Source organism: Microtus pennsylvanicus, chromosome X (genome assembly GCF_037038515.1).
Source record: "Microtus pennsylvanicus isolate mMicPen1 chromosome X, mMicPen1.hap1, whole genome shotgun sequence".
Classification (NCBI taxonomy): Eukaryota; Metazoa; Chordata; class Mammalia; order Rodentia; family Cricetidae; genus Microtus; species Microtus pennsylvanicus.
Window position 1 is genome coordinate 21811328 of NC_134601.1, and position 27639 is coordinate 21838966.

At 35.9% G+C, this 27639-nt stretch overlaps 1 pseudogene; it reads left to right on the forward strand.

The window, feature by feature from the left end:
- The window catches only part of LOC142840271 (SH2B adapter protein 1-like), a 37034-nt pseudogene extending 15054 nt beyond the window's left edge, over nt 1–21980 (forward strand).
- The last annotated feature ends 5659 nt before the right edge of the window (nt 21981–27639 follow it).

The following is a 27639-nucleotide window of genomic DNA, read 5'->3' on the forward strand; positions in this document are numbered from 1 at the left end:
TTCAATGACCTAATGCCAAAATGGTTATCATTGGGCATGAGAGTGTAGAAGCTCCCAGCAGGTCCTGATCTGAATGATAGACTGGTCAAAGGCTTCACACTCCTGGTGCATGAAGTTAAGTGGTGTGCCTTGGCTTGTAATGGATAAGGTGAACTGGTTCTGATCCACTAGGCAGATGTCTTCAACTTCAGAAGCATAGTAAATGTCATTTAAAAAAAAATGGGTTGACCAAATACTTTTGTTCTCTCTGTTGAGGTTAGTTGAACAGCAACAGAACCACTCTTAATAGAGACTTTGGTGTCTTTGTGAGCTAGCTTGAGAGTATTGTGAAACACAAGAGCCAAGGTGGCAAGAGGAAGTTTCTGTTGCTCATGTTCTATGTGCTCAGCCAGCTTCCAGGACAGTCTTTGAAAATGAGCTGTTTATGCCCTTCAGGCCAGTCAGCAGCCACTCATGGTACTTGGTGTACTCCCTGATCCAGGAGTTACAGTAATAGATATAAACTGAAGAAACATTGTCATAAGCAAAGCCAGGATAAACAATAAACCATTTGGAGAGGAAGTCTGTTTTAAAGTGATTACTAGGTCCAGTATGGGCATGCTGGATAATCATTTCCCTCAGGACAGATGACTTTCTGCACTCCCCCTTTTAAAATTAAAGATAAAAAGTTATGACACACCATCAAAAAATGCCATCCCCCAGGCTGCTATAACCTTTACAGACAATTCCAGTAAAACTAATTTTGGGTTAATAATAATGGTAGTTAATCATAAGGAAAAGGCCTATAGCCAACCAATTCCTAGATCAAAACAACTAGGGGAGTTATTGGCAGTCCTTAAGGTATTGGAAATGACCCCATCAGAACCCATAAATATTTTTTCAGATATCTGCTATGCCACACAAGCATGTAAAATACTATCTTTTGTAAATTAAAGTCCCAAAAGGATTCCATTTCCAAAACCATGCAAACTATTCAAGACTTACTACAGTCCAGAAGACATTCCTGGTACATATACCATATGAGATCACATACAGGACTGACAGGAATGCTATCCATAGGTAACCGTAGAATAAACTGCCTAATTATGACTATAACCTATGACATAGTCCTTGCCTTTGCTGGAACAGGCTAGACTCTTCCATCAGCAATTTCATTTGTCCCCTCAAAATTTTCACAAGCTTTCACTTGGTTTCCCCTTGTTCAGCTATAAACATTTAATCGGAACCTATGGAACTTAACACAGGTCAATCCATTGGACCTATCTACTACATTCTTTGGCTTAGTATGGGATCACATAAAATCCCTTCTAGACCCCTCTTAAACTTATTGTATGGTGCCTTATGGGAGGGAAGGTGATGGCTCTAATATTTCTGCTTAAGTGTCTCCTACAGCTAAGATCCTGACAATGCAAGTGAACAAGGCAACACTCCAGGTGTTAACAGCTATGGAACACACTATACCAAAACCTCTGAGGGATGTGGTCCATGCTTGGCTAACACAAATACAGGAGGCCATTTAAATCCCTAGTTCTCCTAAAATACTCCACTTCTAACTTCTTGGAAACTTCTAGAGACCCAACCCTTCAAGTACTAGTAGTTAAAGATAGATAGGAGCCTGTCCAGGAGGCCAGCCTAAGACAGGTACAGCCCAAAGTGCTGGGGGTCTCCAAGGTGGGGTTATAAACATTCATAACTCCCACTAGGTCATCCAATAAGAATAAAATTAAAAGGGTGATATGAGACAGAGGAATAGTGCAAGCACAAACACATGCAAACTCACAATGAATAAGCAAAATTGGCCAAAATAACCTGTGAGCAAATCTAAAGTACAGTAGCTAAATGCATGGATTCCTAGCCAATCAAAACACACCAGCAATGACCACCAGTTTTAAAAGGACCAACCAAAAATGTTCTTGCAGTAGTTTAATTTCCCTAATCCCATAAAACCCCCTGTTCTTTTTGCAATAACGAGCTTCTGTATTGGAATCTTTCAGAGTCTGTGTTGCTGCTTTTGTGTCTTTTCACCCCTGCCCCCAGGAAATGGGAACTGCACAAAAAGCAGCAGAAATTAGCCTGCAATGAAGAGTTACAGCTGTTTAATCAATTTGAGTCTAAATTGAAAAATGCAAAGAAATCATTGGTAAATGAAAATAGAATGTTACTATTTCTATTCGGATTACACAGAATTTGTTATTTTAAGATTTTGTGTTTAAATATTTATATAAAGATTTTTGTATGTGTACATGAGTATGGGTTCTTTCAGAGATCAATAGAAGGTGTCAGATATCCTGAATTTGAAATTATAGGTGGTTGTCATTCACCTGTTAAGAGTGCTGGAAACGAGACCCAGATCCTCTGCTAGAGCAGTGTGTAATAACTGAACAATCTCTCTAGTCCCTTATCCAGAAGTTTAAAACATGCAAATCAATATAGAAAATTGGAATACATAGATTTTTTTTTGTATATAGGAATGTATGTATATGTACAAAAATGTGAGAAATGAAGGACTTTGGGAAACATTGAAAGTAAAAGAAAGAGACAATGTATTTGCAGTATTTTATTTGATTTTAAAATTATCTGAACATAACATTGAGATTGAATAAATCCTAGTGGTAAGTACAAAGATGTTTATAACCTATTCTCATACAGCTCAGAATTTGTAAGAAGAAGGAAAACTGTAGTTGACAGAAATCACATACAGGTCAAAATAAAATGCCTAGCATATAGCCACTCTTAACATATTGAATGAATGAATGAATAAATAAATAATTTAACTTTGAAACTCAGCCCATATAAACTGAACTTTCTTTTAACTTTCTCATTCAAAGGCTTACCCTTCTGCTCCCCAATGGCCAGCAGACACAAGCAATGTCATTAGGAGACACTCTAATTAACAGTAGATGGAAACAAAAATGAATCCTTGGCTTTGTTACCTTAAGTAACACGCATTTCAACCACAGCATCCCTTTACTTCTGGATAAAAAAAATTATTTGTTTGAAAATATGCTATTTTTGTCAAATCCCAGGGCTTTATTTGTTTGCTGTGACCACTCTACCACAGAGCTACACACATCTCCAGTCAGTTTTTCTGAAACTGACTCTCTAAATGTAAGCATTAATGATGCAAATATATCTTAAACTTCTCTCTTGAAATATAGTCATGCAATTGCATAGTATTTACTGAAGGGCATTCATGTATCACAGGATAAAAAGATGAACTCATTCAATGTACTTCACTTTTGTCAATAAATTTTGTCAGCTTCTTTATTGCTGCACTGCTAAAAAGCTGCAGGTTAAAGGAAGATATAGATATTATTGCACTTCAATGAGGAATTATTTCTCAAAATGGCATAAAAAATTATCCAGGGACTTTAAATGGCTGCTAAAATTCTGTAATAGAAAATATTTTCCCAACAAGACTGAAAAATGGTGCCTCATAATAAATGTTATTATCTGACAATGGTAACGTTAAAGCCACAGTTTACAGATACTTCTGGATAAATGGGCAGATAAACATTCTGCATTGCTGTTGTCTGAAAATAATATGAAGCCCAAGGACAAGAAGAGACCTTCAATCATCTATCTAGTTAGTGACAAAGCAAAGATCATAAAATTTGTTTCTTGATCTCTGGTTTGTTACACTTGTCCACAGACATTCCATTCATCATGACAGCAATTCATAATGATTCTGAAAATTCAGTGAATGAAGAAAGAAGCCAACAAATATCCGCTAATGGAAATAGAACACTGTATTTCCTCCATTTGCCTTTAACATGATCCAAGACCCCGTTCAATCTTAACAGCATTGGACCGTCAATTTGAAATAATAAATTCACTTAGTTCATATGATAGTTGTAACAAATTTAGGTAGTTTTACAGGCATTTCATGGAAGTAAGTACATTGAGAATATAGTGCAGAGTGGAAATTTTGATTTATTTTATAACTTTACAAATATAATCAATCAAACCATGGTCATTTTGCTACCTACCTGTTGTTTTCCAATTGCAGCAAGTCTATTTTGGTCCTGTAAAGAAAGAATCTTTTATTCTTATCAATTAATGAAGCACACTTACACACATCCAGGCAGACACAGACAGACAGACAGGCACACATTCACACAAATATATGCACATATCTAGGGCTTCCACATCAGCTTCCTGACTTTGTATTAATAATGATTAATGAGACAGGTAGTCACACTACTAAGAAGTTGTTTTATATCAATTCTGTTTAGTAGAATGAATGCAATAATATTATGCCATAAAAGGCATAATACAAGTTGAGGGGGAAGCTTCATTACAATGGTATTTCCTGATCATAGTTTTAAAAGGCTCAGGAATCATTTTCACTTTGCTACAGTGAAAAGCCTATATTGCTTTGCTGAGATGAAATGAGCCACTTACTCATGTTATAGACCATACTGAAGATGTTGATTGGATGAAGCACACTGGAGAAAACAGGAGTCAACTATAGTGTATAGAGTTGTTTCTCACCTCGAAGAATGTTTAAGAATCCTTTCTTCCTAAACAATCGCATGAGAATGAGGAAGCAATAAAATATATTGATTTCTGCCCAAAAGGAGAATGTTAGAATTTAAGGCTTTTAAAATATGTATGTAACAATTATAATTAAATGAGAAAATATCATAAAGTTGAGAGGGACTTGCAGAGACATGGCAAGAGGTAGAGGGGAAGAGTGAGGAATACAGTAACCAGTCTATCCTAAGATGACATAAACCTGGAGATACTAAGAGAAATCTTCATAACTTTAAGTACCGCATTACTGGAAATGAAGTGAGCTTTCATCTTCAGGTTTCTTCAAAATAATGTTTTTTCTCCTACATATGAAAGTAAACATTAAATTAAATGAGAAATACAAAAGAAATAGTATTTTACTAGTGGAAAACATTTAGAGGACAAAAGATATGGTAAAATAAAGGATTACACAATTTTGACAAACTAAAATAAAGCATTCTGGTGCTTTTTGTTCCTATTTTCTCCAAACAGAAACGTTTCTTCCTTGTGGGTTGGGGGAGGGGACCCCTTAAACCTCAGAAAACAAACAAAACCCAGAGGTCTGAAGTGAAATTCAAAGGCTACACAATGCTCCTTCAGAAAATGATACAAGCAATAACAATTGCAAAGGAGGGAGACTCTGATCACCAAAATATCTGTAGTGCTGTGGGAAGATAGAGGGACACAGCCTCTACATTGTGTAGTGAGTTATGGCCCAGACTGGAGTGGACTTTCAGTGATGTAGTTGCCTTGGTGTCATTCATGCTCATGTAAGGAACCCCACTCTTGGTCTTGTAGGTGTAATCCCAAAATACTCACTGATTCATTATGTCACACTTGGGTGGAATTGTTTCTTTTTTGCCTTAACTGGGACAAAGGGACATTTGTTTATGTCTCAAAAGAAAGATTAATGCAAGGGGTGCATATCAATTTTCAGCTACTCCAAGTATGTAAAAATAAGGCACTTTCGTCCAGCCAAGATCCAGATGAACCACCTAGAGAAAAAGCTGCATAACACATAGATAATAGTTTAACTGTCACTACTTCATTCCAGGTAGCCCATTGTTTTTTTTTTTTTTAATGCTTTAATAAAATTGCTCAGTCACAATGTCAAAGAGAATTCATTAGCATAGAGATATGATTAGGGAAGAAAAGTTTTGGCTGTTTGTTCTCAATTTATACAGGTGTTAAAGAATAACAAAAAAGCAAACCTTAAGAACATAATTGACACTTATTCACCAAGCAGGGGTTTCCAACAGTTAACTCAAAAGGATCCATCACCACCTACACACTTTTAAACATATCATCACTGCCAATAACTCACATTTCATCAGTACTATGAGGAGCTTTTACCATTATTCATTCTCAACAATAGTCCACGGTGCTCTAGAATTTCCTATCTGTTATATGACTAGCCACAAACTAGATATTATAGTTTATTGTGGAAGACAGTTTGGTTAATCAAAATTCCTAGTATATGTTATATATTTACTAGCTGAACACTCCATCTCTCAGCAACAGAAAGATCATATCCAATGAGGATAAGTGGTCTTTTTTATGAATGGAAAGTGGTTTTTCAAAGTAGCTGTGCAGTAGATTTAGTAGGAATGTCGCACACACAATGAAAACAATATTTTAGTATTGGCTTGGTACAGGACCCCCCTTAAAGTTTTCAGGAGCTGGTCTGAGTACTGACAAGGAAATCTTGGGGTAATCTAGGGACAAGGGTAGGGAATGCCATTCTGTTTAAAAAGGGATTCTTTGGAATTGAACTGTGTGGGAAATTACAGAGTCACTCTTAAAGTATCCTATGTTCTTAATGTCAGTATCAGATGCCATTCAAATTTGAGGATGACTCTCCATTATTTCTATGTAAATGGAGCACTAGAAATATGATAATTCTTATGTCTTCCTTGGAAGTTCTTTTCCTTTATTTAGTCACCAGATGCAAATTTCTATTTAACCTAAATTTATATAAAATAAATTAGATTTTAAAATGAAAATAGATTTTAAAAGCAGAAACATAGCTCCTCTGGAATTATAATGCATTTTTTTCATTCTATATGACATGCATACCCAGTGTCCAAGGACACCAGAAGAGGGTGTAAGAGAGTTTAGAATTGTAGTTAAATCTGCGTGTGACCCACTTGGTGGACAGTAAGAAATAAATTCATGTCCTCTGGAAGAATAACCAGTACTGGTAACCTGTGAGTCATTTCTACAGCTCCAAGTTACAGGATATTTGCATGAACAGTTTAACAAGCATCCCTAGGTCTCCTCCATCTGTAGAGCACATAGCCATAACCTAATGATGGAAGGATTCCATATGAGCTTCAGAAGGTCTATAATTTTCAAGAAATCATACAGAATATTGTGAGTGCTTGTTTATGTGTAAACATATGCATTTGTACATGTGTGTTGCAATGATCTCAGCCGCAAGTATACATATTTTATAAAATTTCCAGCGAGGTACTTGAGGGGACAAAAGATATGAATCTATTGATATGTTAACAATTAGGATCTAGGAGGCGTGGCGCAGACGCGGCAATCAGGAAAAGGCTTTGGGGGACCAGCGCAGTGGCAGACTCAAGCCCCGGGATGGGCACGCAATAACGAGAGCAGATTGCCCCACTACAATTAAATCAAAGAGGTAGGCCTTTTGTTGGTGAGATCACTGGCAAATGGGAAGCATGGTCCTGTTCCTGAAGACCCTTCGGAAGGGTGAGAGGGTTCTTGGCCTGCGGCAGGAGCCAGGAAACAGAGCAAGGGCATTTTGTAAGCAGAGCCCTTGGCCAGCAGGGAAAACTAATCTGGTTTTAAAAGACCCATTAGATAGGATCAATAGGAGGGGATGGGCAGGTGCCAAGGTAAGAATTCATCCAATAATCTGAAAAACAACATGAAAACACCAGAACACAATGATCTTACAACAGAAGTATTTGAACACCCTAATACAGAAGAAGTGGAAAAAATTGACTTTATGAAAGTAATAGAGTACCTTAAACACCATGTAAAAAACACCCTTATAAAAATGGATGAGAAGTATAACAAAAAGTTTGAAGAAATGAGTAGATACATACATGATACCCTGGGAAACCAAGAAAAAATGATCAAACAGGTAATGGAAACAATTCAAGAATTGAAAACTGAAATGAAGGCAAGGAAGAAAACACAAACTGAGGACCAGCTGGATATGGAAAATCTAGGTCAATGAGCAGAGTCTACAGAAACAAGCATAATCAATAGAATACAAGAGATAGAAGAAAGAATCTCAGATTCTGAGGACACCATAGAGAAAATAAACGCACAGATCAAAGAAAACAGTAAAGCCAACAAATTCTCGAAACAAAACATTCAGGAAATATGGGACACAATAAAAAGACCAAACCTAAGAATAATAATAGAAGAAGGAGAAGAGTCACAGCTCAAAGCCCCAGAAAATATTTTTAACAAAATTAGGGAAGAAAACTTTCCCAACATAAAGAAAGATATTCATTTAAATATTCAAGAAGCATACAGAACACCAAACAGACTGGATCAAAGAAAAACATCTCGCCATATAATACTCAAAACACAAAATATACAGGTTAAAGAAAGAATATTAAGAGCTGCAAAGGAAAAAGGCCAAGTAACTATGGAAACCATGAAAGCCAGAAGGTCCTGGATAGAAGTACTGCAGAAGCTAAGAGACCATGGATGCAAACCCAAACTACTATACCCAGCCAAGCTATCATTCACTATCAATGGAGAAAACAAGACATTCCAGGATAAGAACAAATTTAAAAAATACATAGCCACAAATCCAGCCATACAGAAAGTAATGGAAGGAAAATAGTAACCCAAGGAATCCAACATTGCCAACACTGCATACAATAACTCAGGCATCGAGCGACCCTTCAACAGCACATCTCAAAGAAGGGAGACACACAAATTCTAATACCAAAAACAATAAGGATAACCAGAATAAACAACCACTGGTCATTAATATCACTTAATATTAATGGGCTCAATTCACCTATAAAAAGACACAGGCTAAGAGATTCGATACGAAAAAAGGATCCAACATTCTGCTGTTTGCAAGGAACACATCTCAACCACAAAGACAGGCATCTACTCAGAGTAAAGGGTTGGGAAAAGGTGTTTCAAGCAAATGGTCCTAAGAAAAAAGCAGGTGTGCCCATACTAATTTCTAACAAAACTGACTTCAAACTAAAATCAATCAGAAGAGACCGAGATGGTCACTTTATACTAATAACAGGAACAATTCATCAGGATGATGTCTCAATCCTGAATATCTACGTGCCCAATATAAAAGCACCCACTTATGTAAAAGAAATATTACTAGAACTCAAGGCAGACATCAAACCACACACACTAGTAGTAGGAGACTTCCAGACACCTCCCTCTCCAATGGACAGGTCAATCAGACAGAAACCTAATAGAGAATTAAGAGAATTATTGGAGGAAATGAAGCAAATGGACTTAACAGACATCTATAGAACACTCCACACAAATAGGAAAGAATATACCATCTTCTCTGCAGCTCATGGAACCTTCTCAAAAATTGACCACATACTTGGTAACAAAGGAAACCTCCACAGATACAAAAATATATCAGTGTCCACCTGTATCTTATCAGATCACCATGGATTAAAGTTAGAAGGCAACAACAATGCTACCCACAGAAAGCTGACAAACTCAAGGAAACTGAACAGTTAACCACTGAACCACACCTGGGTAAAGGAAGAAATTACAGTCTTCCTTGAATTTAATGAAAATAAAGAGACAACATATTCAAACCTATGGAACACGATGAAAGCAGAGCTAAGGGGAAATTTCATACCACTAAGTGCCCACTTAAAGAAAATGGAGAATGCATACATTGGGAACTTAACAACACACTTGAAAGCTCTACAAAAAAAAAAGAAGCAGACACACCCAGGAGAAGTAGAAGACTGGAAATAATAAAACTGAGGGCGGAAATAGAAACACAGAAAACAGTCCAAAGAATCAATGAAACAAAAAGTTGGTTCTTGGAGAAAATCAAAAAGATTGACAAACCCCTATCCAAACTAATTAAACGACAGAGAGAGAACACGCAAATAAATAAGATCAGAAATGAAAAGGGGGACATAACCACAGACACAGAGAAATTCAGAGAATCATTAGATCTTACTACAAAGCCTGTATGCCACAAAACTGGAAAATACAAAAGAAATGGACATTTTTTTAAATAAGTACCATATACCAAAGATAAACCAAGACCAGGTGAATGATCTAAATAGACCTGTTAGGCGTGAAGAATTAGAAACAGTTATCAAAAATCTTCCTTCGAAAAAAAGCCCAGGACCAGATGGTTTCAATGCGGAATTCAACCAGAACTTCCAAGAAGACCTAAGAACTATACTCCTTAATGTATTTCCCAATATAGAAACAGAAGAGGCATTGCCAAATTCAGTTTATGAAGCTACAGTTACCCTGATACCAAAACCACACAAAGACCCAACCAAGAAAGAGAATTATAGGCCTATCTCACTCATGAATATCGCCGCAAAAAATTCTCAATAAAATACTGCCAAACCGAATTCAAGAACACATTAGAAAAATTGTCCATTATGATCAAGTAGGCTTCATCCCAGAGATGCAGGGCTGGTTCAACATACAAAAATCTATCAATGTAATCCACCATATAAATAAACTGAGAGAAAAAACCATATGATCGTTTCATTAGATGCTGAAAAAGCATTCGACAAAATTCAACACCCCTTTATAATAAAGGTCTTGGAGAGATTAGGGATACAAGGGTCATACCTAAATATAATAAAAGCTATTTACAGCAAGCCGACAGCTAACATTAAATTAAACGGAGAAAAACTTATAGCCATCCCACTAAAATCAGGAACACGACAAGGCTATACACTCTCTCCATACCTCTTCAATATAGTGCTTGAAATTCTAGCAATAGCAATAAGACAACATAAGGGGATCAAGGGGATTCGTAATGGAAAGGAAGAAGTTAAGCTTTCGTTATTTGCAGATGATATGATAGTGTACATAGACAACAATCGAAAAGAATACCCTGACTTTAACCCACAAACCTATGAACACCTGATTTTCAATAAAGTAGCTAAAAGTATACAATGGAAAAAAGAGAGCATCTTCAACAAATTGTGCTGGCAAAACTGGATGTCCATCTGTAGAAGAATGAAAATAGACCCATATCTATCACCATGCACAAAACTCAAGTCCAAATGGATTAAAGACTTCAATATCAGTCTTAACACTCTGAACCTGATAGAAGAGAAAGTAGGAAGTATTCTACAACACATGGGCACAGGAGACCACTTCCTACGTATAACCCCAGCAGCACAAACATTAAGGGCCTCATTGAATAAATGGGACCTCCTGAGACTGAGAAGCTACTGTAAAGCAAAGGACACTGTCACTAAGACAAAAAGGCAGCCCATTGACTGGGAGAAGATCTTCACCAACCCTGCAACTGACAAAGGTCTGATCTCCAAAATATATAAAGAACTCAAGAAACTAGACCGTAAAAGGCTAATAAACCCAGCTATAAAATGGGGCACTGAGCTGAACAGAGAATTCTCAACAGAAGAATTTCAAATGGCCAATAACACTTAAGGTCATGCTCAACTTCCTTAGCTATCAGGGAAATGCAAATCAGGACAACTTTATGATACCATCTTACACCTGTCAGAATGGCTAAAATAAAAACACCAATGATAGCCTTTGCTGGAGAGGTTGTGGAGAAAGGGGTACACTCATCCATTGCTGGTGGGAATGCAAACTTGTGCAACCACTTTGGAAATCAGTGTGGTGGTTTCTCAGGAAATTCGGGATCAACCTACCCCTGGACCCAGCAATACCACTCTTGGGAATATACCCAAGAGAGGCCCTATCATACATCAAAAGTATATGCTCAACTATGTTCATAGCAGCATTGTTCGTAATAGCCAGAACCTGGAAACTACCTAGATGCCCTTCAATGGAAGAATGGATGAAGAAAGTATGGAATATATACATATTAGAGTATTACTCAGCAGTAAAAAACAAGGACTTCTTGAATTTTGCATACAAGTGGATGGAAATAAAAAACACTATCCTGAGTGAGGTAAGCCAGACCCAAAAAGAGGAACATGACATGTACTCACTCATATTTGGTTTCTAGCCATAAATAAAGGACATTGAGCTTATAATTCGCAATCCTAGAGAAGCTAAATAAGAAGGTGAATCCAAAGACAAACATATAGGCATCCTCCTGAATATTAACCTTCATCAGGCGATGAAAGGAGACAGAAACCCACATTGGAGCACCAGACAGAAATCTCAAGGTCCAAATCAGGAGCAGAAGGATAGAGAGCAGGAGCAAGGAACTCAGGACCGCAAGGGGTACACCCACACACTGAGACAATGGGGATGTTCTATTGGGAACTCTCCAAGGCCAGCTGGCCTGGGTCTGAAAAAGCATGGGATAAAACCGGACTTGGTGAACATATTGGACAATGAGGACTACTGAGAACTCAAGAACAATGGCAATGGGTTTTTGATCCTACTGCACATACTGGCTTTGTGGGAACCTAGGCAGTTTGGATGCTCACCTTACTAGACCTGGATGGAGGTGGGCGGTCCTTGGACTTCCCACAGGTCAGGGAACCCTGATTGCTCTTTGAGCTGATGAGGGAGGGGGATTTGATCGGGGGAGGGGGAGGAAAGTGGGAGGTGGTGGCGGGGAGGAGGCAGAAATCCTTAATAAATAAATAAATTTAAAAAAAGTCAGTGTACAAACAAGGAGCCAACCAAACACAAAACAGCAGAAAACAAAACCCCACATATTGGGGTATGTCAAAGGGCACAAGAACCAATTAGAAGACTTCTCAAACGCCAAGGCTGGCAGAATAGAGAGAACAAGAGAAACAGCACTGGACTATAATTCAAACGACAAAATCAATGCCCTCGGGTCCACACCAATATAAGCAAGTGACCAAGTGAATCAAATGTGGAGAGCAAGAGGCAAATCCTCGATCTAGGATAACTCCAAGTTAGTTCTGTGGCTGCTCTACCCGACAGGAGTGTTTCCATCCTAGCACCTCAATCCTGCTGTGTGGCTACACACGTGACTGTCTTCAGGAGGAATATCCATAGAAATGGGAGGAAATAATTTACAGTGGAGAAACACAACCTCTTCCAACTGATCAGGGCAGCATTGGCAGTCACGAGTTCAAGTCATGCTGAAATGATGAGATATCAATGGACCTTTACATATGTTATCTCCCTTCCCCGAACCAAAATCTTAACAGAGGAGCATCCTATAATATGCTTGACCAATATTCCAAAACTGCCAGGGTCATCTAAACCCAAGAAGACTTAGGGTGGTGCCGTAGCCAAGAGAAACCTAGAGAAACAGCAACATTGAATGCATCTTGGTGCCAGGGATGAGATCCTAGAACAGAAAAGGACACCAGATAATAAACCTAAGGGGATCTGGATGAGCCATGAGCTTTAGTTAATAATAATACAACAATATTCATTCAACCACTGTAACTGATGTGTTGCAATAAAACAGCGATATTAATAAAAACATAAAAATAAAAGAAACAATTAGGATCTAATCTTGCAAAATGTTTTAGTTTGCATTTTATTGCCACAATGAATGTAATTAATAAGTTCAGAACATGAGCTAGAGAGTCACATAAACCTAGTATCAAGTATCTTTATTTACTATTATGATAATGAGCAAATAGCATAAATTTATAAAACCTTGACTATGTTTGATATATACATACTGTATCTATCTTAGAAGTCATTGTGAGAAAAATTTATAGCTTAATAAAATCAATAAAACATGGCATGTGTGTTGGGGGATATCAACAGTCTCTGATCAATGATATTAAATATCCTTGAGAAAAAAAGTCATTCTGAGGATTAAATGATATAATATGATGTGGATGGCCCTAGGGACTGCATGTGTAGTAAGTGTTTAATAACAAGTGGAATAATACATTTGAGAAGATTTTGGATGTCTAAAGACTTCAAATAGAACATATTTTCCAGTTGGTTTTAAGGCCAAAATCCAAATTGCTAGACTTGTTACATCAGTATATTGTTCCCAGAGTCCAAACAAGCAGGCAAGTGATAAAATAAACTTTGCATAAGCCACAACATCCGAAATAAAACATTTTCTTGTGATTTGATTTTATAACACAAACATCATAGCAGGATTTTCTTATTAGTAATGCACATAACTGGCTTCAAAATTTAGAGCTATATAATTTGCTCCACTAGGAGTTGCTACTTCATTTAATTTGTTTGTCTTTTAATTTTTGTTGGGATCTATGTTGGTGAGGGATAGCAACTCACTAAATGCATTACCATTTTTCCCAGACTGCTGTATTTCAAAGCTATATATGAATTTTATTTGATTTTGGCAGGAAATGAGTTTTAAACATTTACCCAGAAAAATCTGTGAAAAGTTCACTTGTGACATTTGTAGTTACTTTCTTGCTTAAAATTAAAGACAGAATATGAAATTTCCTTCTAATAATAATGCATTTTAGTTTTGACATTTATAACATTATAACATTTTTAATTTATTTTTGTAAATGAAGTGAAATAGGAATATGTATCATTTTCTCCATATGGATAGCAAATTCTGCCAGCACATGTTGTGGAATATTTGTACAATATGTTAAGATATATTGGTGCGATTGGTGTAATAAAACCTGAACGGTTAATAGCTAGGCAGGAGGTATAGGTGCAACTTCCAGGGAGAGAAAGGAAGAGGAGGAGGTATCTAGGCATGCAGGAGAAGCCAGGAGACACAGAGAGGAAACATGAGGTGGAAGGTGGAACAGATAATGCTATGTGATAGAACATAGATTAATGTAAATGAGTTAATTTAAATTATAAAAGCTAGTTGTGGACAAGCCTAAGCTAAAGGCCAAGTTATCATAATTAAAAGGAAGTCTGTGCCATTCTTTTGTGAGCTGGTGCCCCCCCAAAAAAAATTCTGACTACAAGCATGCTTCACTTATTTACTTCTTTCTTTCTTATTAAATTTAATTTTAAAATTTTAACTGAAATATAAACTCATAAAAATTATACAGCAATGGGTTAAGGTGGTATTGCAAATCACATAGACATTATATTATTTGAAAATGATGTTAGGCATATATTTTCTATTAATATTTCTAACTGGTGATAACATTAAAATCCATCTAGATTTTTTATGCTTTGTGCAGTACATTATTGCATCTATAGCCTGCCAAACTTCTTACTACTTACTAAAATCTAAAAAATAAAAAATAAAAACCTCAGTATACATAATTACATTATTTAAAAATTAATTTATCTTCTTCAAGTATTATATTTATTCATTTGTTAAGAGAATATATATATAATTCTGCTAGATAATACAATAATAAAAATCTCACTAATTGATATACAGGTATAGCTACATATCATACATCTATATGATGTTCTCTCTACTCCCCAGTTTTTGCCTGCTTTGCCTTTGTTTTTTCAACTTAATCCTTGACAAGACTGAGCACTAATTGAACATGAAAGAAAACTTATTCAAAGGAAGCTTATGGCTAAGAATAAGAGAGGCAAAAAAGTAAACTCACAAATAAACATCCCAATCTTGATAGTTTGAGAGGCTACGGGAACAGGATAAAATAAATGAAGGTTAGGAATATCTTTGTCTTTTATGAGAACAGCAGGGTCTTTCTGGGAAAGCTAGCCACTACTGATTTTGAGTTCTTTCATGCTTCTCTCCAATCGATTTTCAATTCCTATAGTCCATGTGGATGAGTTTATAATAAAGTGACAGTATATCAAGTAATCACTATGTCAATCATCTTAGATCCAATTTGGTTTGAGTAACCCACCTAAGTCTTTAGTGGATGCAGCCTAATAGTTGGTACAGTCTCTACATTCAATCCAAGTCTATAGTTATCCTTTTTCTATTAAAATGTAGTCAAAAACTGCTTATAAAACGAGGTCTTCTAAAGCAAAGCATAGCCTAAAAACAGCTTTATATAGTATGAAGTAACTTACAACAGAATATAGTCTGATGTCAACATTTTAAATACGGAGAAAAAGACAGTTGTTTCTGGATTTGATTGTGTCCTTAAGGCTCTATCAACCTATCTATCCATTTATTCTGTATAACCACAGTGTTAATCTCCTGTTCTTTTGTGCTTATTTGGCTTTTATATGGTTATACTGTCTGCATAAAATGAATTTCAGAAACATTACAGTTTTGAGGTAACGAAGGAATTATTTGTTAAATGGCAAAAAATTTCATACTGTAATGTAGCAAAGGACTTATTTGTAAAAATTTTATGGACTTCTTGCATTTTAAATAGAAACTCAAAGCAGCAAGTTCATGTGGGGAAAGCTGGCCAATGTTATTAACACAATGCAAATTTGTTAATAACACATTCTTATACAGGACTGTGCAGCCAAAGCACACGATCATGCATTGCTTATATAAGAATTAGTAAATATTGTGGACAATATTCTAGCTAAAACTATTATGAAAGGTTATGTGTATAATCTTTTACTCAGAACAATCCAAAGTGGATTAGCCTATTCTCATTTTATTAAAATAATGTGATATACATTACCTTTGGTCAGAAGTTTTCTGATGAAGCTGCAATTAGCATCTTCTGTAAAGTTCTTATAGACTGTGCAGCCTAACATTCTCTTGATAGATTAATAAAATCTTTAGCTTCCATCAATCTAAAGTTGAGAACACTGTAAAATAACATCTGTAAATTATACATTTTCCCATTTTGCAGCAACCTGCTTAACTGATACTTTCACAAATGTAATTGGCAATGTATTGACTTATGACTTTCTGTTCTTTGGTGATTATAGAAGCTCATGTAATGGCTCCCAAGATATAAAGTGGCTTAAATCTATGATCCTGGGCCATGGTAGTTCATATTTACCTGACAATAAAATTATACCATATTTCCATTAAAGTACTTCTTTATGTCAGCATTGCTACACTATGAAAAGTATGTGGCCATGACAAAAATAATTAAAGGTATAGGTAATAGCTAATAAATTTCAAAAGTAGAACTACTAGTTTTTAAAATACATAAATAGTTAAAATCATTTTCAAATAAGAAAACAACAAAGAAAATTGTGCAATGAAGATCATGTGTGATTACATTCAAAAACAGGGTTATGCTTAACTATTGAACTCCCAATACTCCCTCAGCCTTCAACATTCTAGTATTATAAGTATTCATGCTATAATTTTGTCTTCTTAAAAGAGTGTTGACTGGGGCGCTTATGGTGCCTAAGAAAGCCGTCAGACTTTTCGTTCCCTATAATTTCACAAGTGTCTTCTAATTTCTTTTTTTCTTCTCTATGAGCAGATTGTTTAGAGAGTTTGCAAATTTGCTATTGTATTGCCAAAATCAGCTGTTTGCTAAATGTTTTGTATTTTAGTTTGAATTTAATCAAACATATGGACTTTCGATTTATATTCTAGTTAAAAAGTTATAACACATTTCAACACTCTAATTAATTAACTGGGCCTGGTTTTCCATGTTATCTCAAAATATATTTATCATTTTTGAATTATTGAAAAAGTACTTGGTTTACTTAGTAATTTTTATGTATTCATTTTTAGTTTGTTTATGGGTAGTTTATAATCTAGTCACTTCTTGACAATTCTTCTCTAGGACTTACCTATGTTAATCACAGAAATTTAAAATATGAATTAGCATGTATAAGAAGTGCTCACTTACCTTATGTCATGTTTACAAATAACTTCCATGGGAATTAAATATTTTGGAAGTTTTCTGAAAGCTAAGAATATTTTATTTCTTTTCTCTATATTATTAAAACAACTCGCTGAAGGTTCTTCTAACTTCAAACAATTGGTTTTATTCAGTATAATATGTAACTAATATCCTATGGTAATTAGTCTTTTATATATTTAAAATATAAAATGAATCTCTTTCAAGTTTAACTTTAATCTTACTTTCTTCTGCTTTATGTGTTTAAAGCCTTTGGGAGAACATTTACTTTTATTTATCTTGATCTGTAGAACCAAAGTATAAAGGCTGATGATTTTCTTTTAAATATTCTTGACCTCCAAATGTCACCTGTCCTGGAAGCTATACTAATTAATGGACAGAACTGAACAGTTCTGTATGCTTACATATAAATAATATAAATGTATCTAATAATCCAGTTAAATGAAAAGGGTATAATCTCTTTTCACACATTTCATTCATCCAAAAATAGATCATGACAAATTATTCAACAAAAATACTAATATTAATGATTTTTTTAGAAAATATAACTAGATTTCATTTGTTTACATAGCATGCTTTATTTTTTGTCTAAACTATGTCATTGCCTTATGTCATGCATATTTAGAAAAAATATTTTCATTGCTTAGTGATTAACCTTTATTGAATTTTTCTAAATTAAAAAAAATTATCCATATAACACAATCTAAAACATTGGAAATAGTCAGAGGCAATGATGGTTCTCAATGCCATATGTAAGGATTCTTTTATGAAGATGCTACAAGTAAGAATAAATAATGAACAATTTAGCATCAAACCTACTTCCAATTCACAGGTGATTTCTCTTAAAAAGATATATCAAAATGTGCTAGCCTTTTGAGTATGCAAATGGAAGGACTCAGAACAATGCCCATTGTTATAAATGTTGTGTCAAAAAAAAAAAAAAACTAGAAACTGGTCTAAGCTTTAGAGACTTGTCTTATCTATGTCATTTAGGATCACTTCCCTTGTCTTGTCAAAAACACTCCCAAAGTTAAATGATCACAGAGTGTTATAAAATATTAGTTGAATATGTGTTACATTCCTTTATGCTGTGGAATATTTGTTTAATGATGCAAAGATGTGTCGCATTCTTTTATGTTGCATTTGTTTAACTCTGTGGAGCTGTGTTATTTTACCTGTCTAAAAACACCTGATTGGTCTAATAAAGAGCTGAACAGTTAAATAGGCAAGAGAGAAGATAGGTTGGGCTGGCATGTATAAAGAATAAAAGAACAATGAAAAGAGAGGGAGAAGTGAAAAAAGCAGAAGGAAAGGAATACACCAGGGGCCTGCCACCTAGTCACAAAGCCAATCATGAACTAAGAAGTAAAGAAATACTTATAGAATAGAAAAAGGTAAAAGACGAGAAGTAAAAGGTAGATGGGCTAATTTAAGAAAGTTGGCTAAAAACAGGCCAAACTAAGACCCAGCATTCATAAATAAGAATGAGTCTCTATGTATTTATTTGGGAGATGGGTGATAGGCCCCCCGAAAGCAAAGCATAACAAACAAACAACTACAATAGAGTTTAGGTCATTTTAGCTATACTTACAATACAATAGATAACTAAAATCTAGTAATCAATTTTTCAGTTACATACTTTGTCATGGTTATTGATATACATGGCAAGATTATAAGCCTATGCCCCATTTTCCCCTTAATTTTACTACTAATAGTTTAAGACTCTCAAGCAGAGTTGCTTCTAAAACACAGAACAATAGGCAGAAGAAGCACAAGCCCTACATACAGTTAGTGTGGTACTTTTTGATTATCCTTTTTGTGCAGTACGTTTAAGAAGAGAGAAAAGGTAAGCATTCAAATGCAAGTCTTCAAATGGTATCATAGATTTAATACTGACAAGACTGTCTTGAAACCCAGCTTCTCATAAGGAAGGAACAACAGAATAGCAGTACAAATATTGAGTAAAAGTCAGACACAAAGTGATCAAGATTAATGAATGTTTTCACCTCAATGTGTTTAAGTTTCTGCATTTTTAATGGGCTATCTGAATAATGTTTGGTACCAAGTAAATTCAATGAAAAGAATAGACTTACATAGTAGGCCTCAATATTTCATAATCTCCCCATGCATTAATTATCTCTTCTGATATCAATAAAAATCATATATTAGGACTTTTATAAGAATTGGGTGAGTTATTTAAATGCTTAGCATAATGCCTGATGGTGCTTAGTAAATGTTGTTGAGGAGTCTCATTAATTGAGGTGCACTGAAATGCCCTGTAGAGCTTGTTAATGTCCAGAATTCCAAACATTGCTCTGGAACCTTGTAAATGCAAACAAGACAAATGCCGTTTTATTAAGCATTCCAGAAGATTCTAACACAGATAACACAGGAAATTTATCCCCTGAGACACTTTGACTAATTCATTGAAAAATAGTTTCTGCAACAAACTCTGCCTTTATGTATGCATAGTGGAATATGTAGTTATGTGTAGATCTGAAGTTCCACACAATCAATTATTTAGACAGGGGTCAGTAAGCATAAACTGTAGGTCCAACAAAGATAAAGAGGAATATAATAGATGTATTTTTCACAGAGTGACTATCTTGCTCAACACTGTGACTAAGTGAGTGGTTAGAAAGTAAGAATTGACAATGTCCTGGAAATCGTATAAAGTACTTACAAGTACATATCTGAGGTTGATAAGTACTCACAGAATTATCTCCTCCAAGAAACCTACAGATTCTACAAGTGTATTCCAGATAGTATGCCTAGGAAGGTAATAAACATAAAAACCCAAGTTCCTTTAAATAACAAAGAAAAGCAAAAATGAAAAAAATCTAGTATCAACTATAAAGCATTTCTGTGATATTAGACAACACAAAAACATTCCCTAGGACTGATGCAATTAGAATGTAAATACTATGTAATGATGACCCCATCATGAAATATATCTATGGATCCTCTACCTCCATCAACTTACATATCTTAAAATACATAAATAAATGTGCAATTGGCAAAATAATATTTGAAGATTGCCATTGATAAGTTACACCTAATGAGACTTGTGCAGATATAAAGGATAACATAAATAATATACTATTAAATTCTTCATACAAAATGGAGAATGAGAGCTGGGACTGAAGAAAATGAAAATGTGCAGAATGCAATGAGTTGCAGAAGTAAACTTCTGTGAACAAGACTTTAGCAATTCTTTTGCAAGGAACAAAAATCATAATATCATTACTAGTTACAGCCACCCCTATATGCAGAGAAAAGAACTAGCTAGTTTAGAGGGTCCTTGATATTTTTTATTCAGGCTAAAATTGTTTTTGTCACTGTGCTTAAGAATTCTGTTTTCCATAGCTCCCAGTCACAGTATCAGAATCACATTAATTATTCAATCTATAGCTATAAATAGAGAACTTCATAGCTGATGTAAATCGGGATGAAGAGGTGCTTAACATGCCAGAATCTCTCCAGGTTGTCAGTGATTTGTCTGCTGTCTCCTGACTCAGCCCCCAAGATGGAGCGAAATTTGCATGAAACTTCTCTTTCCCCTCGGTCCCTCAAATTGGTTAATCAGCCTGTCTCTTACCTACTGTGTTCAAAACCATGCATTCAATATTCTGACACTCGAAAAGCAATGCTGTCAGCATTGGTCAGATTTAGAGCTGAATGTCCCTGTCAGCAATTATTAGCTATGGAATTTGGGAAAATTATTTATCCTGTCTAATACAATTTTGTCAAGGTATAAAATTAAAAAAAAAGAAAACATGAAAATAATGGCAAGGTGTGCTCAGGGTCTGAGAAATCATTCCTGTGAACGGTAGCTATTGTTTCCTCAATGCTCATTTCCAGCTTGTCGCCTGACACCTTGCAACTCCCAGGGCTTAATGATTCACTTTGATCATTCCCATTTTGAACTCCTCCCAGATTCTGGCCTCATTTGCTGACAGGGGCATCAATGAGAAATAAGCCTTTAGCACAATGGGTCATAATAAACTATTATCACCTCCAAATGTATTTCTAACTTATAGTGCAGCATTACCTAACTAATCCAAGATAAAAGCAGCAAATCTATCCAGTGAATTCAAAATATCTTACAAAGCTCTGGATAGAGTTTCAGAAACAACCACTCCTAGGGACACTGTAGCTTTGTTTGAAGTTTTACCCCAAAGTCTACACTACCCTTTGTCATTTGATAAGTTGAGTTTAGACAAATTATAGATTAGTTTAATTAAAAGTTCTGGAACTACTATTCCGGCTAAAGCTCTAGAAAGGCTGTAACATTAATACAGGAACAATTTTATATCTTTGTTCCTCTATCACCCTCTCTAAAGATAGCCACTGAAGAATCCAAAAGATTTCCTGCTGTTTGCTATGATTAGTCCTCTAAAACGGCTGCTCTCTGAAAAAGGATAAGCACAATTGTGTTTGAATATTTTCCTGCTACTGTATTTGTGAGATAAGGCAGGCCTTGAAACCATTTATAAATGGGAAGTCTCCACTAAACTGTGAGATTCCTGAGGGCAGGAAATAGTGTCTCCTTTAATTTTCATCCTCAGGATTTAGCATGTTCAGTTAATGTGTCATTCATTGAATTTATTTTTTGGATTCCAGGTCAATATGGAGATTGCACTTTCAGATATTCTTATCAAACACTGATAATAATTCTGAAGAGAGATCTTCATGGCAGACTGCTGCAAAGGCCTCTAGATGAAGAATTGCTGAGACTGTATGCACCTTTGTTTTCTTGCCTCTTTCATAAAGTGAAAAATGAAACTACTATGAGGGTATTTATTTTGTTTTTGTGTTAGCATTTTTTGGTAGAAGGTAATATAAATGAAATCTTACCCAGCTATGTGTGACTTCTCAATGTTATTGTTTCTGTGGCAGACTAGGAAAGAAACTGAGACATCAAGTTTAAATCTGAAATAAGTTGTTCTGTGTTATGCCCAAATTCACAAAGTACCCCAAAAGCAAACAAGGACACTGTGTCCCATATGTAAAAGCAAAGAGCCTTTATTTTATTCTAGTTTCCAAACTTGGTTTCTCTGCCTGTCCAACATATTGGAATAAACAAAAAGCCCTGAGCTCAGTTAGAATTGGGATTTTTATAGTAGTAAAGGTGGGGATGAGGGATTTTTCAGGCTCAGGACGCCTAATTGGCTGACATTTGTCTAGGGGTGTCCTGGTGAGTGTGTGCTGGCAGGTGATCCAGCATGGATCCGGATGGGCATGGTTGACCAGTAGTTAGAATTAACCAGACCAGCTCAAAAACAAGGAATATAAAATTTAATAATTAGAAAAAAAGAGAAACTCACATGACCAGGGTCCTGCGAGCACCATGCGCAGCAGAGAGAGAGAGACAAAACAAGGGGCTGGCACCTGGATGCCCAAGTCCTTCTTCCTTGGCCCCAGGAAGCCACACCCTAGCCAAATGTGATTGGCTGAGCTTCCCCATCATCTCCCCATTTTGTCTAAATAGGATCAAACCAAACCCAATACAACTATATACAATAGGAATAGATACCAAATATAAAATTACAGGCAACAAACAATATTAAGCAAGAAACATAGAACAAAAGTTTTACTAAGCATTCTATTTCAAGGAGTCTAAATAATGTACTGAAATTAAGTTTAGCTAAATCATGAGGAGGGTAACTACAATTATCTAATCTTCAACTTCATCAAAGAAATGAGAAGGGAAGTAATATTACTTTAGCAACCAGGAAGTACAAATGATAAACTTCCAAAATGTCCAACAAATGACAGAGACAACTGACTACCTGGGCAATCACCCAAAGTCTCATTTGCAATGTTGAGGCAACCAACTTTGGCTAAGGCCTAATGTAACTGACATACCATTTTCAAGGCAAGAAACTTTTAGAAACATCTTACCATCTTGGCAGGATAAGACAATCCTGTTTTTATCCATTTACGGATACTCTGTTGTAGAAGGAGTAGCAGGCTGCATTCCTGCTGCCAGGCTCCCAGCCACCTGGCTAGCTTATGCCCCGAAATAATGACACACAGACTGTATTCATTTAAAGACTGCCTAGCCAATTATATTTAGCCTCTTATTGGCTAATTCTCACATCTAGATTAACCCATTTCTAATAATCTGTGTACCACCACGAGGTAGTGGCTTACCAGGAAAGATTCAGCAGGTCTGACCTGGCGGCTGGCTCCATGGCGTCTGCCTCAGTCTCCTTCCCAGCATTCTATTCTGTCTACTCCACCAACCTACTTTTCTGCACTATCAAAAGGCCAAGGCAGTCTCCTTATTAACCAATGAAAGTAACACATAGACAGATGACCTTCCTACATCATTTCCCTTTTTTCTGTTTAAACAAAAAAGAAAGGCTTTCACTTTAACATAGTAAAATTACATATAGCAAAACAGTTATAAAGCAAGAATTACAGTTACAATATTTATAACTATTTTATCATTATCATAACAATGGAAAACTATAACCATCTATCTATTCTTCAACTCAATCAAAGACTCCAGAAGGATATAATATTACCTAAGCAAACAAGAAGTAAGCAACTTCCAAACTCCAGAAATGACAGAGACATCTCGCTGCCTGTACAGTCACCCAAAGTTCTTTTGTACCATTGGGGTATCCATCTTCAGCCTACAGGCCTATAGTTTCCAGAGGACATTTCCATGAAGAAGGAAATTTCAAAGGCAGTTCAGTTACTTTCTTCTGTGTCCTGCAGACTGTCTTGCAGACTCTTTCAAGAATCAGGAAGCCCAAAAGACCATCTCACCTTTGGGAAAGTTCAGCAGTCCTCTCTCTGCGGGTTCTCTGTGTCCAGTTTATGTAACAGTCCAGGTAAGAGCAGTTTCTTGCCCAAATGGCTAACCAACTCCATAAGGAGCCTATTCGATGCCCATCTTCCTCTTGAAGTAGATTGCTGCTGCCAGGAGCAGATGTGTCTCATTGTCATGAAAAGCCCTAAGTTATTAAAACATTTAAAATGCCATATGCTGTAGTCTTTGAAAGATATGAAGATTGCCTATTTATCTGAAATATATCTCTACATATCTAGAAAATCTAACTAACATGACTACAAACTTGACTATTATTGATTATCCATTAACAACCTATATTTCCTGATTATACATTACATTTTTAAATGAACTACACAATTACAATACCTTAATCAAGAGCAGAAATACATATACATATAACAAAATTGACCTTAAATTTATATCAATAGAGTAAAATTTATACCAATGTAAATTGTTTATATCTATATCATTTCCCCCTTTAAATGCAAAAGAACATTTATAAACAATATTTGGGAATATGAACATAGTTATTTTTCTCCAAACTGCTTCATGCTGAATGGGGGCACTGTTAATTAGGTCTTATATGTGTGCAAGATTCATCTCAGTTGGCAGTTGAGTGAAGTAATTTTTTGAAGGTATTCACAGCAACCTTTCAAGAGGGTGTGGTTTATCATACCATATAGGAATAGAAGCAATCCACAGGGTCTCATCCTCTGTGAAAACAAAGGGACTCTTCCAAAGCATCATACCCTTAGATCCAAATTTTGAAGTCAAGTTATTTTCAAAATATCTATCTTGGATTAGTTCAGCAGCATTTATAAACAAATATCTTTTAGCAACTGTTGTTCCTTTCTCAGCATTCAAACAATTTAAAGAGAGCATAATAGCATACAGTATCAAGATTCTCTGTGTATTTTCCATCTTTGTGTGGCTTTATTTTAACCTCTATTTCATTTATTTGTACTTTTATTTTTTGAGACAGGTTCTCTGTATATCTTTGTCCTGGAATAACTCTGTAGACCAGACTGTCCTTGAACTCTCAGAGATCCTTCTGTCTCTGCCTCCCAGGCATTGGGATTAAAGGTGTGTACCACCACACCCAACTACTCTCTTTCTCTCTCTCTTTTTTTAAATTTAAGAACTTTAACTTTTAGGCTGCATATATTTTTAACACACTGTAAATCATTTAGAGGTTTTCTTTATTTTTGAATCTCTCTTTACTGTATCTCTTTCTCTTTTTCTGACCACATGAGCTTTTAAATTACTGAGCAATATGGGTAGGATTAAAGCCATGGTTTTGCCATCTAGATCCAGCCCATTCCTTAATTTTTCAGCCTCGTGGCAGAGGTATTGGCTGTAGCCATTTTTATTGCCACAACTCTATGGCATTTCAAGGTCCTTGCCAGCAAGGAAGCTGCAGCATTCTGTTCACAGACCACAGTCAGACTGCCTGACTGAAAAAGTCAGAGTTTGCCCTGGCAAGACAGCCCAGAAAGCTGACATTTTAAGACAGCACAGCTTTTTTCCTACTACAACTGAAAAGGGAAAAGCATGTGTTCAGATTTTTATCAACATCATCTAAGTGTTTCGTGGCAGGACCTCTTAAAATAGCTGCAGGGTTTTGCAGCTAAAGCTGAGTCAGGAAGCCTCTCTTAGATGAGAGCACTTGCTTGCCTCTAGCAAGCGGAGCAGAGCCAAGAAATTGCTGCTACCAAGAAAACATGCTTTACTCTACTCTTTCCCAAGCTTTCTCAGGCTTTGTGTGGATTCAGTTATCCACATCTGGGCACCATTTGTAGAAGGAGCAGAGGGCTGCATTCCTACTGTCCAGCTCCCGGCTGCCTGGCTAGCCCCAAAATAACAACACACAAATTGTATTCATTTAAACACTGCTTGGCTCATTAGTTCTAGCCTCTTATTGGCTAATTCTTACATCTTGATTAACCCATTTCTGATAATCTGTAGCACCACGAGGGGTGGCTTACCAGGAAAGATTCAGCATATCTGACCTGGTGGCTGGCTCCATGGCATCTGCCTCACTCCCCTTCTTCCCACATTCTGTTCTGTCTACTCTGCCCACCTAATTTTCTGCCTTATCAAAAGGCCAGGGTGGTCTCTTTATTAACCAATGAAACTAACACATAGACAGATGACTTTCCTACATCACTTCGTATCTCTGTTGGTGGTCGAGGTATGGGGTTTTCTTTGCCCAAAGGCCAGTTCTTCCAAGAAGTTGACAAGCTCCAAGTGGAGTGTCTTTGGTGTTCAACATTCTCTCGGGAGTAGAGCGGTGTTGCAGGGAGTGATTGTGTCTCACTACCACGGAACTCTAGTTTAGATTAAAGGCCATTTTTTACAGCTCTTTGAAGAGGTTGAAAATTATACTATCTATACTAAATATAATCTCTATGTATCTAAAGAACCTGATTAGCCTAAATGTAAATATGACAAATATATATGACTATTGATTTATAATTCTCGATACCTATCTAACTTGAAGACTAAGGAAATAAGCAACTGTTCAGTAAATGAGGACAATGACCACCAAATGTAAACAATGTATATCATTACATAAACAATATATATGTATTTTAATCAGAGGTAGAAATGTACACTGCAATATGGCATATATATATATATATATATATATATATATATATATACATCAATACATAACAAATGTTTTAAATAAAGGTAGAAGCATACTCGCATACAATGTTCAATATAATTTAACTTTGTATCAATATACAAGAATCAATACCAATATAATTTTCTAAAAACAATAACTCACAAATACCAATCTAATATCCCATCACCAATTATTCCTCTTTTTCTCAAAAACACCCCTGAGTCTACAAAACACCTCCCCCATCCCTCAACCATATACCAATTATAGCCAACCCCTAAATGATGTCCCTAAACCTGAGGGCAAACTCTGCTGGGAGAGGGGACATTGTCTTCTAAAATTGCTTCCAGCTGTCCTGGGGATGACATTCTTCTTATTGGGTCCTGTGGAAGTAAATGATGGTAAAATTCCAAGATTAGTATTTGGTCTGGGAAAATTGCAAATAGTCTCTGAATGTTTAGAGGAGGCCCGGCCAGAGTGTTGTCAAAGATGTGCACCATTTGGAACTGTCTTTGTGTGGGTGGTACCAAAAAAAAACCCAACAACAACAACAACAACAAAAAAAACAGATCTTGTAGTAGCGCTATCAACATCATGATGTCATATTAACCAGGTGGAGTCGATGTTGTAGGGCCCCATCTTCATCCTGGAAACTTCAAAAATTACTGCAGGAAAATTTATTGTTTCTTATGGGAATCTTAAGCATTATCTATAAAGACATATATAGACATATATATTCAAAGAAAGGTATAATAAAGACAGAAACAGATATGAGGAAAGGCAAAGAAAATTTATAAATTATTATTATTATTCTGTCCCATATTATGGCTCTTGAAATGAGACGGAAACTCTGGGATATCTCTTACCAACAGGCTTGGAATTGGAGAGGGACTGAG